Raw genomic sequence first — 19,438 nt, forward strand, 5'->3', positions numbered from 1 at the left:
TCAATGGAATTATTGCAGCTAAGGAAATTGATGATCCTCTCACCTTGAAAACAATTCCAAGGCATTTTAAAATCATTCACAAATGTGATGCTTCTGGATTCAAGGTGAGAGGTATTGACAGGATTATGTCTAATATACGTGGCGGGAATGTCAGTAATCGTCTGGCCAGATTAGAAACAAAATGGATCAGGACCTTGGACACGGTTCATCCCCTGGGTCTCAATGAAAGTCTATGCTTCAGTCCATTTTTATGAAGTGGTTCCACCATATTGGTTTTTCCTTTGTCCAATTGACGTATTCTCATGTGTCTTAATTGTTTTTTAATTTGTTGTATTTTATGCTTTTAGCGCTGTCAGCCATTTTTCCCTGATGGTTGTGATGAGGTCTTCTATCTTCTATCCTTATTTCCATTGAAGTGCAAGGACTGGCTTAACATGGATACAGACAACGTGCTCAAATCTCTCAGATGATTTATCTTTGGATGAATTATGTCTATATAGGCTATTATGTATATGTGGACGTACATCTTATATACATTGAAAATTTTTTTTATTATGATACACACGCACATATTATGTATTGCCATTTTTCGCACATGCACTTTATGCACTTTGTTACTTTCATGTCATTTATCTCTTATTACACTTTTGTTTATTTACTTTATTCTTTTTTCTACATACATCCATATTATATTAGACTATGTATATGCACATATTATGCACATGCTCTTCACGTACACGTTTTTACACATTTCTGTATATATTCATATATTGTATACACATTTCTTTTATGCACTCTATCACTTTACTTGAATTTATCTGTTTTCATGCTATATATGCATTTTGCATTCTTATATTGTTATTTGACTTGGGGATATTTACACTTTCTTTACACATCTTTTGACTCACATGATCTGTGTATTCGATTATGTGACTTCATTCTTTCTCATTCATTCATTCTTCTTCATACACTTTTTTTTGTATTTATATATTGTATTGATGTATATCTATTTATGTATGCACTAGGTATTATTAATTATTATATATTTTGTGACAATTTTTCTCATATATTTGATATTATTGATTTGACATTTGCAGTAGTAATTTGATTATATGACTTTGTTTTTCTACAATTTTTGTATTAATATATATTTTTGTGTGGATGCATATTCATTTATGTATGTACTGTGAATTACATATATTTTGCCATTTTTATATGCTTTGATATGACTGTCCTGACCTCTATAGTAATAATCATAATCTATCCTTTAGCACGTTGTCACTTTACATTAGTTGTCATTTTACATTAGTTTTGTTAGATAGTCTTTTTTAATTATTCTAAATATTTTTTTTCTTCTCTCTGACACTGATCAGGTTGTACTTTTATATACTTACCTCTTCTTTTTCTCTCATCCCATGTTGATGAGCGGTGACGCGTGACCTCCGTGCGCTCTCCTGTGCCTACCGTGATCGGCATCTCTACGCAGTGTAGGACTTGCGATCGCATCTCCCACGTGACCGCATCTCCTAGGTGACTGGACACGTGACCCCTCATGTGCTCCGGTCTCCCCAGCTGCATGACGCTGGGCTCGGGCTGATACAGGTGGAGCGGCGCGTAAGTAGTGATCACGTGATCCAGCCGCCTCATCCCCATTGGCTGACAGTTTTTATATAACACACACATAGTCACAACCTGCTATCACCCCCGAGGAAGGACGCAAATGAAACGCGCGTCGGGGTGAGTTGTCCACATACATAGCAGGAGCACAAGCTGAGCCAGCGTCCCAAGCCCTTACATTGGTATGAGGTAATTTAATCTATATACTATACACCAATTCAGCCATTCAGCCATTCACTATCGATTCATTGTGCCATATCTTGATGTGGCATACCTTTCTATATATATTTTTCAATTTTGTTGCCATGAATACCTTTTGGTGTCCTCTACCTATTGTATTATTCATTAACTGTCTTGTGACACATCCAGCCTCATATTGATACTCTTCTATCCTATATATTTATGCATATTATTTGGCTAATTGTGCCTAAAAAAAGGATGTGATCATTTAGACAGTCTGATTAACTGTCAGTCTGATATATTCTGACTCCTCTATACTCATATGCATATATACATTTATGTGCTAGTACTTGATTTGGGTTTTGCTAATCGCTTTGGTTACTCATATATATTATATTTTTTAGTCTACTTGTGCTATGTAGTGGATGCTCTTTTCTGTGCCATCACATATTATGTTTCAATAAAGGTTTCTTTTTTAAATATGGCCGGTTTGTCGGACAATCATTATAGGGTTTTGCTTCATGTTTATCCGATGGTCTAATACTTTAGTCCACAGTGATATAGTCTGTATAATGTGGATATTCAAGGTTAATGTCCTACAGAAATATAAATATATATCATCTGTTTTTCCATTGCAATTTTCTAATACACCAGAGCGTGTTGTGTGCATTGCCCTCTACATAGTCCTCAATATTCGGTGAACGTCATTTGCCTTCATCACTTCTTCTTGGTACTTGCACACGGTTTTTGAGCTTGTTCCAAACATCTTGGAGAACTAACCACAGATCTTTTGTAAAAGAGGCTTGTGGAAATCCTCCTGTCTCTTCATGTGATCCCAGACGGACTGGATGATGTGAGATCAGGCCTCTGGGGGTGCCAGACCATCTCTTCCAGGACTCCTCATTCTTAATGACATTGGCTGGATGTTTGTAGTTATTATCCTGCTGCAAACTCAATTTGGAGCTTATCAGACACCTCAATGATGATATTACATGATGGATAAATATCTGTCTGTGTTTGTCAGCATTGATGAAACCATTAATTCTGACCAAATCCCCAACTCCACTTACTGAATTGCAGCCCCAAACTTGCAGGACCCTCCCCTGAGTTTCACTGTTCCTGCAGACTCTCATTATTGTTCCGCTCTCCAGCCCTACAGGAGCAATCTGCCTCTTGTTACAGCCAAATATTTCACAATTTGAATCTTCAGTCCAGAGCACCCGCTACCATTGTGCTGAATCCAAGTTCCTACGTTTCCATGCACAGTTGTGTTGCTTCCCCTTGTTTCCATGTCGTAGATCTGGTCATGGGCCACAATTTTTCCATGACTCTATGTAACAAATAGCCCCCAAATGAAATATACTCTTTATTATTAATTAAAAAGTGAAAAACAAACATACCCCAAAAGAAAAAGAGTGGTAAAGGGCCACTTTGTATAGGGCAGCAAAAATAGGAGGGGATAAGGAGAGGGAGTGATACTTTCCCTCACCAGCCAGACCAATATACCAGAAAAGCTTGTTGATTGGCTGCGCTGCAGACTTTCATAAAGCTTTGTTTGGGCTGCTGAACCCGAACAGTAACACAAATTTCTGTGAGAAATTTTTCGTTTTCGGAGTTCATGCATGGACATTAGGTGTCTGGTACGGACCCCAAACTTTAGAGTTTGGATTCGCCCATCACTAGTGATAAGCGAGGGTACTCACCACTGCTCAATACTTGATCGAGCATTGGGGTGCTTAGGCATGTTCGTTACTCAATCTAGTAGTAGAATAGGTGGTCGGTTAGATTGCAGATAATGCTTGCAGTATGTTTCCCAGCACCACCCTTTATTCCACACGGTCCAGTCTCATTAACCACATAATTCTCACCCTGATTCTCCTTCCTCTCACCATGGCGACTCCCATGAGACAAGTGATCCCAAACTCGGACACTCCAAGGAACTCTTTATATTTCCATTTATTGACCCTGGCCTCTCGCCCTGCACGTTTCAAGAGGGACATGAGCAGCTCATGTGTAGTGATGCCCAAAAGTTTGAGCAGTCATGGTCAGAAGAAGACGACGGTGGGGAATGGCAATTAGTGTCTCTGGAGGTAGATGATGATGAGACATAGCAACATCACTTTTTGGCTACTAAGTCAACTCAGAGGACCAGAGTGATGAAGTTGAACACGAGGTGGTGGATGATGAAGTCACTGATACAATCTGGGAAGGTGCCATGCAGAGCGAGGACAGCAGCACACACAAGGAGGGACACCGCAACACTACCATGCGGGACGCAGCAGTGGGGTGACTAGAGGGAGAAGGCAGACAACTGTTCTCCAGAGCACCCACAAGCAGCAAGTTCCCAGGCCAAGGGTTAGGTGGTCCCCTGTCTGGTGCTTTTTTTAAAGAAAATACAGACGATAAAAGAATGGTCGTTTACAACATGTGCCGTACCAAGATCAGCAGGGGCCTTACCACTGCCAGCCTGACCACCACAAGCATGCTCAGGCACATGTCATCAAAGCACCGAACTAGGTAGGCCGAATGCCTGGGTCCACGATCACTGTCTGCGGGTGACACCACTGCCTCTTCCCTTGTGCTACTTGTTTGCAAATCCCCTGTCCATGACGGAGGCGTGGATGCCTCCTGCCCTGCACCTGTCTTTGCACATTTGCAGGCACCATCAGCAGCCACGTCCAATTACTTGTCCGTATTCAGCTGTGCCGACCCAAAGCCTTAGAACGCAAGTGAAAATACTCAGACACCCACCTACAGTCCCAAATACTAAATGGGTACATATCCAGACTGCTTGCACTGGAAATGTTGCCGTTTAGTCTTTTGGACAGCTTTCCGCAACCTTATGGCAGCTGTCCCTTGTTAATCGATCCCCAGTAACCACTATTTTAACAAGTGCTTGAGGCCAGAGACGCTACATTTCCCTGACGGCACACTGGGGATATCTTGTGGAGGCGGGGACCTAGTTGCACCCTGGGACAGCACATGTGCTACTGACACTGAGGATTGCATGTGTGGTGCCTGCGGGTTCAGTTGCCACAGAGGTACTGCATCTCACCCAGATGTGTGGTATCTCACTCTCAGGTAAGGAGGGAGTACTGCCCAAGACCCTAACACCTGCATCCAACATTACACTACTCCAGACCAGCAGGAGGGGCAAGATGCAGTGCTCCTCTGCTGAGCCCTGTGTTATGCTGGGGTGTCCTTTAATAAAATAAAATAAAACTTAAAGGACACGTCGGGGTCCACCGGACTGCAGAGGAGCTGCAGCAGCTGAGTCCCAGAGGAATGTTCAGCTAAGCACAGAGAAAGAAATGAACTACTGTGTTAAGTGCACACACTAGTAGTAACTAAACAAGGTACAATGCTGGGAGTTAACAATACTCGCAAAACGAAACTAATAAACTTCTGCACTGCAAGACACCGCTGTGCAGAGCAGGAAGGATTTGGCAGCATGAAATGCTTGTGTGACACCCCAGGGGTCTGGTTGCCACAGTGATAGAGATATTACGTCTGAGAGCAGGTGGGAGGTCTCTTGGTCAGGGATCCTATGCATGCCACACCTCCTGCCCAGTCTTGGGAGGGGAAGAACTTCCCCTATATAAACCTAGGGCTGAGGCAGGGTTAGTGAGTAGAGAAGAAGTAGAGAAGAGAAGCAGCATAGGAAGAAACTACAGGAGCTCTGTAGGAGCAGTGCAACAAGGAGTCAGGGGCTGGCAGCTGCAGAGCTCGCCCTGACTGAGAAGATTTCTCACCGGACCCAGAGTCCGAGGCTGTGGGGACTAACTCCTATCCAGCAGCAGAAACCGACCGGCAGGGGATTGCAGGTCCTCTGGCCCAGAAACCCGAAGGCACGGTCACACGCATGGGACCAGCACCGCCGTCGTGGAGCGGAAGCTACTAGAAGGCCCCGAGTCACCGGCCATATGGGTGAGCACCACACGGTACACTCAGGGACGTGGGCTACTTATACCCGCCTCTAGCAAGGTAGCCAGAAGAGTACAGTCAGTTTGGGAGGCCTACAACTCCGCCTGGCCAGGGGAGATCCCATCTGCTCAAGGACTGACCAGGCCCCAATCGCTAGCCAGTACTCCGGGAGGGTCTATCTTTGTCACCAGTAAAGACCCTGAACTACACCGTACTGTCTCCGAGTGGTTCCTGCTACCCCCATCCTCCACGTCGGCTGCCCTGAGGCCATACCCCTCCCGTTGAGGGTTATACTATCACGCTGCACAATCCTACCACCGGCCTCAGCGGTCTGCCCTGCAGCAGCAGCTCCTTAGCTGTACTCAACGGGTGGCGTAGTCGTCCAACATCTACCGCTGATACAGCGCCACTTAGTCTGACTCCCTGGGCATGGACCGGATCACCGCCACGAGACTACAACCCTCAAGAGATCCGGCTCCGGGTAAGCTCCCGCGTGCGCAACGCAGCGCGACACAGGCCCAGGGGCGCGTCAACTTTTGGCGTAGTCGGCAGGATCTCGTGCCCGCAACCACCGGGTACTGCGTGCCTGAAAAAGACTGTTCAAACTTACCTGTGGTGAAGATTCCCGCCATCCGGCGCCATCTCCCGCTTCCTTCCCGCCATCGGTGGAGTTTTCCCGCCATCCGGCGCCATCTTCAGCCTTCTTCCCGCCATACGTGGAGTTTTCGCGCCATTGGACGCCATCTTGAGGACGCCGCGCGGGAAGAAGAGGGGCGTGGACTCCGAAAGCGCGCGAGAACTGAAGCCCCGCCTCACGTCCGGACGTTGCGTAAGGTCCTGGAAGGAGCCCAGCAGACGCCGACGTCACAGGAGCGCGACGGAAGGTCCTCAACCCTGACGATCCACTGCGGAGCCGCGGCCTACGGAAGAGGATCATCGCAAGGTAGGCCACGGTCCACTAGGGGGGAGAAGGATGTCGGATACGGAGGAGAGCTTCACCGCTTCAACCCCCGCCAGCGCCACCGCTGTGGCGGTCATGCCTTTCACCATGCCCTATATCCCGGGGGCAGCCTGGCTACCCCAGTACTCGGGGGAGTCACATACCCTGCATGACTTTAGAGAAAAGCTGGATAGCCTCTTCCAGGTGTACCCCCTCACAGAGGAGCAAAAAGTGAGCATCCTGGTGGCCCAATTAACCGGGGCAGCCCAAAGGGAGGTAAAGTCCTGGCCACCTGGGGGGAGGACTGTCGCAGGGATACTAACCCGGCTGAGGGACACCTTTGATACCCGCACCTCAGCCGAGATCAAGCTTAGATTCTACGGGTGCAAACAGCGGGCACATGAGAGTATAAGGGACTATGCCCTAAACCTACAAGAGGCCCTGAGAGCCATTAAGCAGACCGACCCTGACGGCGTGGGAGACGAGGACAGGCTGTTGACTGAACAATTTATAGAGGGTTTATATTGCAATGCCCACCGAACCCAGTTGCGGGCAATGGCCTTACAGGACCCTCATCTGGGATTTGCACAGTTCAAGGACAGAGCCATCCGGGTGCTTCGAGAACCGGCACCAGGTGGCGTTGTGACCCACAGACGCCCCACTACCACTTACCACCAGGAGGCGGCGCCCTTGTCGGCAGGGCCTGTGGGAGCTGATGCGCAGGCTTTGAACAATGACCCGGCTCCAGACCTGCACCATCAGGTCCAAGAGCTAGCTAAAAGCGTTGCTGCGCTAACCCGAACTGTGCAGTCTTTACAGGTTTCCACTCCAGGGAAGATCCAGCTGGCATCCGGACCGGAGGACATCCCGTGGCGTCGACCAAGGAGGACCCCACCGGCCAGAGGAAGACCCAGCGACCGATACAACGAGGACGGACGACCCATCTGCCGCCGCTGCAATCAACCCGGACATATGGCAAGGTACTGTCCTTTAAACTGGCACAACCTGGGGTAGAGGGCCAACCACCAGGAAAAAGATCACCAGGCCCATCGAACTGGCGCGACAAATATGTGGGAGGACGTCCAGTCTTACCCGTGGTACTGGATGGCATTCCTATGAGTGCCCTGCTGGACACCGGGTCACAGGTCACCACCATCCCGTACGTGCTCTTCAAGCAGTACTGGAATGACTCGGATATCACCCGCTACCCTGACGACGACTTGAGTATCATCGCCAGCAATGGTCAGCCCGTGCCACAGATTGGATTTAAAGAGGTGACCATTAAAATCGGTAGAGTCGAATTGGCAGCACAGGGACTGATCATTGTAGACATTGACAAACACGAGAGTCACCCAAAGATAACTCTAGGAACTAATGTAATTGAAAATTGTCTTGCAGAGGTGATTTTCCTTTTACAGCAGGTTGCCAAGCACGCCAGCTCCGGCCAGCAGCGAGTGCTCCAGAAAGAGATCCGGGCACTGATGCGACGGCAACAGCTAGAACTCTCCGGTGGTGAGATTGGTAGCGTGCGAATGTGTGACCCTTTCCCTATTGCCATGCCCCCAAAAAGTGAAATGATGATTTGGTGCCGGGCAGCTATTGGTCTGAGAGGTAGAGATTACCAGGCAATGGTAGAACCAGTTTACTCAGACAGTAGTCCCACCATTTTGACAGCACGGGGGGTGGTCAATGTACGCCATGGGAGGGTGCCCGTTCGCATAATAAATATCGGGAAGAGGGAAGTGTACCTGCCCCGGTATGCCACGCTAGCCAAATTGTATACCATCAATCAAGATTCCATACAGTCCGTAGAACCCTTGCCTCCATCTTCCCCGGAGGAAGGTAACGGCTCTAAGAAAACGATGGAGGACTGGTGTCAGCAACTACATTTGGGTACTGACTCCACTCCCTCACACCAGAAACAGGGAGTCTATCGGGTGGTTCAAGAGTACGAGAGAGTGTTTAGTAAACACCCGTTAGACTTTGGGCGAGTCAAGGGGGTAGAACACCACATCACCACGGGAGACCATCCTCCCATAAAAAAGAGGTATCGACCCGTACCCCCTGCACACTACCAACACGCCAAGAGGATGCTTAGAGACATGAAGGAGGCTGGGGTGATCAGGGATAGCTGTAGCCCCTGGGCAGCTCCACTAGTCTTAGTCAAAAAGAAAGACAACACCATGAGGATGTGTGTAGATTACCGGAAAATCAACCGTATCACACACAAGGATGCGTACCCCTTACCAAGGATAGAGGAGTCTTTGGCTGCTTTAAGATCTGCTAACTTCTTCTCTACCTTGGATCTCACTAGTGGGTACTGGCAGGTTCCTGTAGCAGAGGCGGACCGGGAGAAGACCGCATTCACCACCCCGATGGGACTTAGCGAGTTTACCTGCATGCCGTTCGGACTCTGCAACGCACCAGGAACCTTCCAACGATTAATGGAGTGCTGTCTGGGCCACAGAAACTTCGAGACGGTCTTGTTGTACCTGGACGATGTCATCGTATATTCCAAGACGTATGAGGACCACCTGAAACACCTGGCGGAAGTGTTCGAAGCTCTGGCAAGCTACGGCCTAAAGGTGAAACCCTCCAAGTGTCACCTCCTGAAACCAAAGGTGCAGTACCTGGGACACGTGGTGAGCGCTGACGGAGTGGCTCCCGACCCTGATAAGATCACCGCAATTAAGGAATGGCCAAGTCTCTCCAGTGTAAAAGAAGTGCGGCAGTTCCTCGGGTTGGTAGGCTATTACCGCAGATTCATCCCCGGTTTCACCAAAAAGGCAGCTCCTATGCAGGACCTCCTGATAGGCCAGTCCCGGAAGGCCAAGAACTTGAAGCCACCCTTCAGATGGGAGAAGTTAGAAGAAGAGTCCTTCCGCCAGCTGAAGATGGCCCTCACGGGGGATGAAATCCTGGCGTACCCTGATTACAGCCAGCCCTTTATCCTCTACACCGACGCAAGTAACATCGGGCTAGGAGCCGTGCTGTCCCAGATCCAGCAGGGGAAAGAACGAGTAATCGCTTACGCCAGCCGAAAACTGCGACCCACCGAGAGAAACCCTGAGAATTACAGTTCATTTAAGCTAGAGTTCCTGGCAGTGGTGTGGGCAGTCACCGAACGCTTTAAGCACTACCTCGCTTCTTCCCGGTTCATCGTGTACACGGATAACAACCCGTTGACACACCTGGACACGGCAAGACTCGGTGCCCTAGAGCAGAGATGGATGGCCCGTCTGTCCAACTACGAGTTCACAATCAAATACCGGGCAGGACGCTCCAATACCAACGCGGACGCCCTGTCCAGGATGCCAAACCTACCGGACGTAGGAGAAGATCCAGAGGGACTGGAAGAAGTTTAACTCCCCGCGTTCCACCGTCATGGGACTATCCAGTATTCCCATCGGGTAAAGAGTAAGCAAGCCACTACGTTTAACCCCTTGCCTCACTACAACTGGGAGGAAACGCAAGACAGTGACCCTGCCGTCCGACTGGTGAAGGAGATGCTGACTCGGCCAGAGGCTCGCCTTGACCCAGACGCTCCGGAGGAAGCCAAGCAACTATGGGCTGAGAAGAGTCGACTGTTCCTTTACAAGGGGAAGTTGTGCCGCAGAATGGTTAATTCCCGGACGCATGAACTAATCTGGCAAGTAGTGGTGCCACGAAGAGACGCAGCCATGGTGATGGAGGCATACCACGACGGGGCTGGACACTTCGGATGGAAGAAGCTGGAGTTCCTGCTGCGCGAGCGGTTCCACTGGGTAGGCATGAGGGGAACCATCGAGAGGTGGTGCAGAGACTGTGGCCCGTGCAACCTAAGAAGGAAGGACCGTGCCAGCCAGAAGACTCCCCTACAGTCCATCGTCACCCGGCAGCCGTTGGAACTGGTAGCCTTGGATCATGTAAAACTGACCCCAAGCAGAAGTGGCTACGTCTACGCACTAACCATCGTGGATCACTACTCCCGGTTCTTGGTTGTCGTCCCCGTCAAGGACTTAACAGCTCGAACAGCAGCTAGAGCCTTCCAGCAGCATTTCTGCCGTCCACACGGGTACCCGGACCAAGTGTTGACAGACCAGGGACCTGCCTTTGAAGCAGAGGTCTTCCAAGAATTCTGCACTCTGTATGGCTGCCGGAAGATAAGGACAACACCCTATCATCCGCAAACTAATGGACTTTGTGAGAAAATGAACCAGGTGGTAATGGATCTTCTGAAAACGTTGCCCCTGGAAGAACGCAGTCTGTGGCCTGAGAAGCTGCCCGATCTGGTGGACCTATACAACCACATCCCGGTAGGTTCCACCAACTGTACCCCGGCTTACCTAATGAGAGCGAGACCTGGTAAGTTACCTGTTGACCTGGAAATGGGAGTCCTGACACCCGAGGACACTTCACCAGAAGCAGACTGGGACACAGGGAGGCAGCAGCAGTACCGGAGAGTACAGGAGAGTGTGGAGCGAAGTCTCTGTCAGGCTAGGGAAAGACAAGAGAAAACTTACAACCAGTATGCTCCCGCTGTTCCCCTGGTACCCGGAGAGCAGGTCTTGAAGAGAAAAAGACGGCTCCACAAGTTGGACGACCAGTGGGAGAAGGACCCGTACACCGTACTGCCCTCAAGCCATGACAACCCAAAGGTCTGTACCATCAGTAAAGACGGAGGGGAAACCACGACCATTGTATCCCGGGATCACCTGAAGAAGTGTCCCGAACAGCTACGGAACCCTGAAGAGGAACAAGAAGACCCTCGACCCGTAGAGGAAAGGGAAGACATGGTTAGTACTGTGCTCGGAGACTTCCCTCGGTCTTGGACTCAAGTCAATGGCGCAGTTGTGGTACCCGTACTCACCTTCCTCCAACCAGCATCCCAAGCACCTACGGAGCGACAGGTAGAGCTGGAAGAGCAGCCGGTCCAGGAGGCAGAAGACTCCACACAAGCAGAACAGGAGGATCACCCTCTGCTTATAGTGAGCCTGCCGTACCCCTAGTGAGCCAAGGAGCCGGTAGACAGCTGCCCAGTTTACCCTTGACAGCTCCTACACCCTGTAGTTCAGGGCTAGACAGTCAGCTCCGTAGGTCCACTAGGGCCACTAGAGGCCAGTTACCCGCACGTTGGAGGATTTGAAGTGTATAAATTGTTTTATTTGTGGTTACCTGTTTTTCTTGTTGCTTGTGTATAATTATGTGTTTCTAGTTGTTTATAGGAGTCTTTGGTGGATTTACCGGGAATCCTGTGTACATAGTTGGAGCGTAACCCAGGACGGACTAAAGACTGTTAAGGACTCGGGGCAGGACAGACCCCTACCTGGTTACGTCTCCCTGTTTTGGTGAAATGGACACCTTGCTTTTCTTCAAAGACTGCACCCGGTTACGGACATGCCGTGACCACCTTTATGTGTTTTTCTTATTGTATCATTATTGTTATACCTTGTTATGTTTTTCCAAAAATATGTTTAGTCCCGGAGTACTAAATTTCACTAGGGGGGAATGTGACACCCCAGGGGTCTGGTTGCCACAGTGATAGAGATATTACGTCTGAGAGCAGGTGGGAGGTCTCTTGGTCAGGGATCCTATGCATGCCACACCTCCTGCCCAGTCCTGGGAGGGGAAGAACTTCCCCTATATAAACCTAGGGCTGAGGCAGGGTTAGTGAGTAGAGAAGAAGTAGAGAAGAGAAGCAGCATAGGAAGAAACTACAGGAGCTCTGTAGGAGCAGTGCAACAAGGAGTCAGGGGCTGGCAGCTGCAGAGCTCGCCCTGACTGAGAAGATTTCTCACCGGACCCGGAGTCCGAGGCTGTGGGGACTAACTCCTATCCAGCAGCAAAAACCGACCGGCAGGGGATTGCAGGTCCTCTGGCCCAGAAACCCGAAGGCACGGTCACACGCATGGGACCAGCACCGCCGTCGTGGAGCGGAAGCTACTAAAAGGCCCCGAGTCACCGGCCATACGGGTGAGCACCACACGGTACACTCAGGGACGTGGGCTACTTATACCCGCCTCTAGCAAGGTAGCCAGAAGAGTACAGTCAGTTTGGGAGGCCTACAACTCCGCCTGGCCAGGGGAGATCCCATCTGCTCAAGGACTGACCAGGCCCCAATCGCTAGCCAGTACTCCGGGAGGGTCTATCTTTGTCACCAGTAAAGACCCTGAACTACACCGTACCGTCTCCGAGTGGTTCCTGCTACCCCCATCGTCCACGTCGGCTGCCCTGAGGCCATACCCCTCCCGTTGGGGGTTATACTATCACACTGCACAATCCTACCACCGGCCTCAGCGGTCTGCCCTGCAGCAGCAGCTCCTTAGCTGTACTCAACGGGTGGCGTAGTCGTCCAACATCTACCGCTGATACAGCGCCACTTAGTCTGACTCCCTGGGCACGGACCGGATCACCGCCACGAGACTACAACCCTCAAGAGATCCGGCTCCGGGTAAGCTCCCGCGTGCGCAACGCAGCGCGACACAGGCCCAGGGGCGCGTCACTTGAGCACTAGATGGCGTCGTGTAGAGCTGCAGATAGCTGCTGGCCAGGAAAGGCCTGGAACCTAAGTTCCTAAAGAGGAGGAGGATCTTTGCAGCACCCAACACATGGGTGTAAAAGCGGCAGTGTGACCACAAATACAATGGCGGACCCTGGAATGCTGGATCGGTAGCGAGGACGCCTCCGTGGCGTGGACACCAACGGGGGAACCGACACGGTAGAGCGTGCTGCTCACAGCATTCCCCTAGCCCTAATTGATTGCTAGGATGCTAGGATGACTACGGAGCTCTCAGCAGTAACCCTTGACAACGACTCTCACACACTGCCCTTAAATACACTAGAGACAGCCCCAGCCCCCCAGGACAACCAACCACGCTGTACCAGACATCAGGGGGCATGGCTTATCGGCACATGACCACAAGGGGGCGTGGCTTAGCAGCACATATGCAGAAACGCCGAAACCACACTTAGAATCCCTAGAACGGAACCTAAATGCTGACAATTACTGACCAGCAGGAAAGGGCCTAGCCGGACACCGCGAGAAAGCCCATCTCCTGCGTAGCGGCCTAACACCCTGTCCCTGGCTGGAGTGGGGGTAACCAAGAGAGGGGGAATCATGTAGTGGGTGTTGGTGGAGGAAGAAGTTTAGCGGAGCACTTCGGCAAGTGTATAAGAAGGGATAGAACCATCTAGAAGGGTTCCAGTCAGAGGAGGGCAGTGAGGGGAGCAGGAGCTCTGCAGGAGCTCTGCTCAGGAGGAGGGCCTGAGTGAGAGAGGCCCAGGAGAAGGAGAGGATTAAGGAACGGGAGCAGAGGGAAGGCTCCAGGAGTGAAGAAGGGATCCCAGGGGTACGGGCAGTGCTGGAGGCCACCCGTACGCCCGAATCTACCAGGCGGTGGAGGGATCGAGCCGCAGAGGGGACCGGCCAATAACTAGTGATAATTACAAAGTTCAACTAGAAACCGGAGGCTTCTGTACTTTCAGGGTGCAGTTGCCACATCCGCACTCAAGTCGCCAAAAAGGTAACCACATAGGATCCAGGGAACTCCAGGTTGCCCAGAAAGATCCGAGGATAGCGGCTTGGGACACTGTTTGCGAGGCGCAGGGCAAGAAGTGTGAGAGCCAGCGCAGGAAGACGGCTGAGAAGGGCATATAGAATGGGGTACTGTCAGGCACTCTTGAAATACCTGAGGGATTGCTGAACCCCTGCCCAGTGAACGCAGCACGACGTGGGAAGTTATGATCTGCAGTTGTAACCAGGAGCAAAGTGAGAACTGTGAGTAAATCCGGAAGATTGCACCCCACTGTCTCTGTGAATTATTACTGCTGCGCCATCACCCCCTGCACTACACTGCACCACAACCACTACCTCAACATCTACAACATCTACACTGCCCTGGAGCTAAGCTCTACCTGTGGAGAGCTAAACCAACTCTGCTGCATTAACAACAGCTCCAGAGGACCTGCTCCGCAGCAGCAGCTCCCTTTAGCCGCATAACACAGGTGGCGTCACGAACATTAAAATAACTTTAAATCCCCTTTATTAAATCATTCTTATTTTCATTGACCGCCCTGAGTCACAGAGCGGGTCACTGCCACTGTGACATCCCCACCCCCAACGACCGGCCCGGCTACCGAGTACCCCACGGCCCAGGGGGCGAGTCACATGCCATCAGGGTTTCCTCCACCTCTTTCACCAGTTGCTGCATCCTCTCCTGTTCCTCATCCTCCATCCCCGAATTTTCATCTATATCATTCACAAGCTGGATCTGCTGAAATTAGTTTGTTTAATTGACAAACAGCACAACACCGCAGAGTTGTGGAAAGGTACAACAGATCAGACCAGATCTGTGGCTCTTGCTGCTTAACCTACAACCAGAAATGGTCATGTGTGATAATGGCCGAAATTTAGTGGTGGCTCTGAAGCTTGGCAAACTCGCACACTTGCCATGCCTAGCCCATGGCTCAACTTAGTGGTTCAGCACTTTCGGAAATCCTACCCTGATTTACCTGAGCTACTTGTTAAAGTACGCCACTTGTGTGCCCATTTCCGTAAATCAGCTACAGCTGCTGTTGGGCTGACAGTGCTGGAGCAGCATTTGCAAGTGCCAGCTCAACAACTAGTGTGCGATGTGACCGTGCCCTGGAACTCCACATTACATACAGTACAGGCCAAAAGTTTGGACATACCTTCTCATTTATAGATTTTTCTGTATTTTCATGACTATGAAAATTGTACATTCACACTGAAGGCATCAAAACTATGAATTAACACATGTGGAATTATATACTTAACAAAAAAGTGTGAAACAACTGAAAATATGTCTTATATTCTAGGTTCTTCAAAGTAGCCACCTTTTGCTTTGATGACTGCTTTGCACACTCTTGGCATTCTCTTGATGAGCTTCAAGAAGTAGTCACCGGAAATGGTTTTCACTTCACAGGTGTGCCCTGTCAGGTTTAATAAGTGGGATTTCTTGCCTTATATATGGGGTTGGGACCATCAGTTGTGTTGTGCAGAAGTCTGGTGGATACACAGCTGATAGTCCTACTGAATAGACTGTTAGAAAGTGTATTATGGCTAGAAAAAAGCAGCTAAGTAAAGAAAAACGAGTGGCCATTATTACTTTAAGAAATGAAGGTCAGTCAGTCCGAAAAATTGGGAAAACTTTGAAAGTGTCCCCAAGTGCAGTTGCAAAAACCATCAAGCGCTACAAAGAAACTGGCTCACATGAGGACTGCCCCAGGAAAGGAAGACCAAAAGTCACCTCTGCTTCTGAGGATAAGTTTATCCGAGTCACCAGCCTCAGATATCGCAGGTTAACAGCAGCTCAGATTAGAGACCAGGTCAATGCCACACAGAGTTCTAGCAGCAGACACATCTCTACAACAACTGTTAAGAGGAGACTTTGTGCAGCAGGCCTTCATGGTAAAATAGCTGCTACGAAACCACTGCTAAAGACAGGCAACAAGCAGAAGAGACTTGTTTGGGCTAAAGAACACAAGAAATGGACATTAGACCAGTGGAAATCTGTGCTTTGGTCTGATGAGTCCAAATTTGAGATCTTTGGTTCCAACCACCGTGTCTTTGTGAGACGCAGAAAAGGTGAACGGATGGACTCTACATGCCTGGTTCCCACCGTGAAGCATGGAGGAGGAGGTGTGAAGATGTGGGGGTGCTTTGCTGGTGACACTGTTTGGGATTTATTCAAAATTGAAGGCATACTGAACCAGCTTGGCTACCACAGCATCTTGCAGCGGCATGCTATTCCATCTGATTTGCGTTTAGTTGGACCATCATTTATTTTTCAACAGGACAATGACCCCAAACACACCTCCAGGCTGTGTAAGGGCTATTTGACCAAGAAGGAGAGTGATGGGGTGCTATGCCAGATGACCTGGCCTCCACAGTCACCAGATCTGAACCTAATCGAGATGGTGGGGGTGAGCTAGACCGCAGAGTGAAGGCAAAAGGGCCAACAAGTCCCTTAGCATCTCTGGGAACCCCTTCAAGATTGTTGGAAGACCATTTCCGGTGACTACCTCTTGAAGCTCATCAAGAGAATGCCAAGAGTGTGCAAAGCAGTCATCAAAGCAAAAGGTGGCTACTTTGAAGAACCTAGAATATAAGACATATTTTCAGTTGTTTCACACTTTTTTGTTAAGTATATAATTCCACATGAGTTAAGTCATAGTTTTGATGCCTTCAGTGTGAATGTACAATTTTCATAGTCATGAAAATACAGAAAAATCTTAAAATGAGAAGGTGTGTCCAAACTTTTGGTCTGTACTGTATGTTGCAAGGCTTTGTGAGCAGCAGAGGGCAGTAGTTGAATACCAGCTACAACCTACCCATCGGTATTCCGATCAGCCTCTGCACATAACAACCGATGAGTGGGCATAGAGATGTCTGACATTTGTGAAGTTCTCCAAAACTTTGAGGAATCAACAAAGATGGTGAATGGCGATAATGCCATAATCAACGTAACCATCCCGCTTCTGTGTCTACTAAAAAGCTCGCTACTCACAATTAAAGATAAAGCTTTGCATGTGGACCAGGTAGAGATAAAGGAAGAAAGTACACAGAGTGATACTACCCAGCCTTATCTCATTTTCTCAGCTTTCAATGGGTCATAATGATGAGAAGGAGGCTGAAGAGGATGAGGAAAAGGGGATGGTTACCTGCACTACTGAGGCTACTACCCACGCCAGCTTCATCCCGTCTGTTCAGTGTGGATGGGCTGAAGAGAAGGAGCAGGAAGAGAGGGAGGAGGAGTTGGAGAGTCATCCTCCTGGTGGGGACACGGAAGTCTTGTCTGTTGGGAGTCTGGCACACATGGCTGACTTTATGTCCCACTGCCTTTCAGTGACACTCGTTTTATACTGTACACATTTTGGCCAATGCTGATTACAGGTTGTTCACCTTTCTTGACCCATGCTACAAAGAAAATTTTCCATCTCTCCTTCCTGTGGCGCAGAGGGCTAGTAAAATAGTGCAATACCAGAAGGCCCCAGTCGAACAATTAGTACACAAAGTCCTATCTGACTACGCTGGCAGCAGAGGTCATAAATCCTTGGGCAACCAAGGAGGACAGACGATGGAGACACACACTAGGTCCAACAGAGGCAGGGCAGCACTATCAAAGGTCTGAGACAGTTTCATTAGACCCTCTCAGCTCCCAAGCCCTGATGTACGGGGTAGTCTGACCAGAAGGGAAAAGTTTTGGAAGATTCAGAAGGAGTACTCAGCCGACAGTACCAGCATCCTCCGTGATTCCTCTGTGCTGTACAACTATTGGGTATTCAAGCTGGACACGTGGCATTAACTGTCCCTCTTCGCCTTGGAGGTGCTGGACTGCCCTGTTGCTTGTGTTATGTCAAAGCGGGTTTTTAGTGCCGCCAGGGGCATTATAACTGATAGGCTTATCCGCCTGTCAACTGAAAATGATGACAGGCTGACTGTTATCAAAATGAACAAGACCTGGTTTGCCCCAGACTTCTCAACCCCACCAGATGACATCAGAGGAACATGATGCAAATTCAAATATAGGATCATCAAACAGCCCTCACTTAAAATCTTATAGGGTCAACAGGCAGTCCTCTATCATCATGCAGACCTTATTTAATATTTTTACAGGGTCATCATGCGGCTCTCACTCATAATTTTTAGAGGGTCATCAGGCGTCACTCGCTCATGCGAGGAGGCACTTTTTTTTATTTTTTAATTTGGACTTATATACAAGCCATTATACAGGAAAGAATGTTTCCTAACATTTTTTCCTGTAAAATCCATTTTCTCTTCAGTTTTGTATGTTTTATTGTCAGTCTGTAAAAGTGGAGCAATACTCTGACAACATTGTTACCAGCAGTGACCTGGGAGTCAGAGATGCATCCATGCGTCTTCCCCATGCTATTCCCATTACATTTGAGCACTGTTTACATTAAAATGTCAGCGATCTTCAAGCCTGCTGCCCAGCTCTCCTGTTAGGGTCTTCCGGAAAAATGCTCAAGTTTCCCATTGGCTTCAATTATATTCGTTACTCGAGTCGAGCCTGTCTGAGCATCCCACTTGCTCGATTCGAGTACCAAGCACTAGAGCATTTTAGTGCTGCTGCATTGAGTTGCATTGCTTGTAAATGGTATAAGAGATAGTATTTTTGTGTGAATAAACAGAAATTGATTTGCTCACAATCTGTGCTGCAGTCAATTCTACGAGTGCTCATAATATTGGAGGGCCTAATCTCTTAATTCGGCCTCACTGGTGATACTGAATATCTGACTTTGGGTCAGAATCAAAACAGCTGCAACAAACATCACGGGCAGGTACCAAAAAAAATATTAATTATTTTTATTTTTTTCATATTTTAATAGATTGGACTTTTCTGAACTAGGCGATACGACATATTTGTATTTTTTTATTTTTTTAATATCTTTATTTTCAATGGGGGAATGGAGGGTGATTTGAAATGTTATGTTTTTTTATTTTTTTATTTTTTTTTTAAATATTTGTTTTCTTATTGCCTGCATTTATTAGTCCCCTTTGGGGACTGGTAGCTGAGATCATCTGATCACTTTTACTATATAGAGATGTCACAGTATTACTTTGTGGCGCCCCTGCGGGTTCAGTCGCCGCAGAAGTACTGCATCTCACCCAGAGGTAAGGTACCCCACTCTCAGGTAAGGACGGAGTATTATCCGGGCCCCACACACCCGCATCCAATACACTCCAGTAGGGAAGGGCTAGATTGCTCCTAAGGGAGAGCACAGTCCCTGGTCCCCAGCTGGAGGGGGAAACCA

This window comes from Phyllobates terribilis, unplaced genomic scaffold (genome assembly GCF_046119375.1).
Source record: "Phyllobates terribilis strain yellow unplaced genomic scaffold, ASM4611937v1 Scaffold_7__3_contigs__length_470593459, whole genome shotgun sequence".
In the NCBI taxonomy this organism is placed as follows: domain Eukaryota; kingdom Metazoa; phylum Chordata; class Amphibia; order Anura; family Dendrobatidae; genus Phyllobates; species Phyllobates terribilis.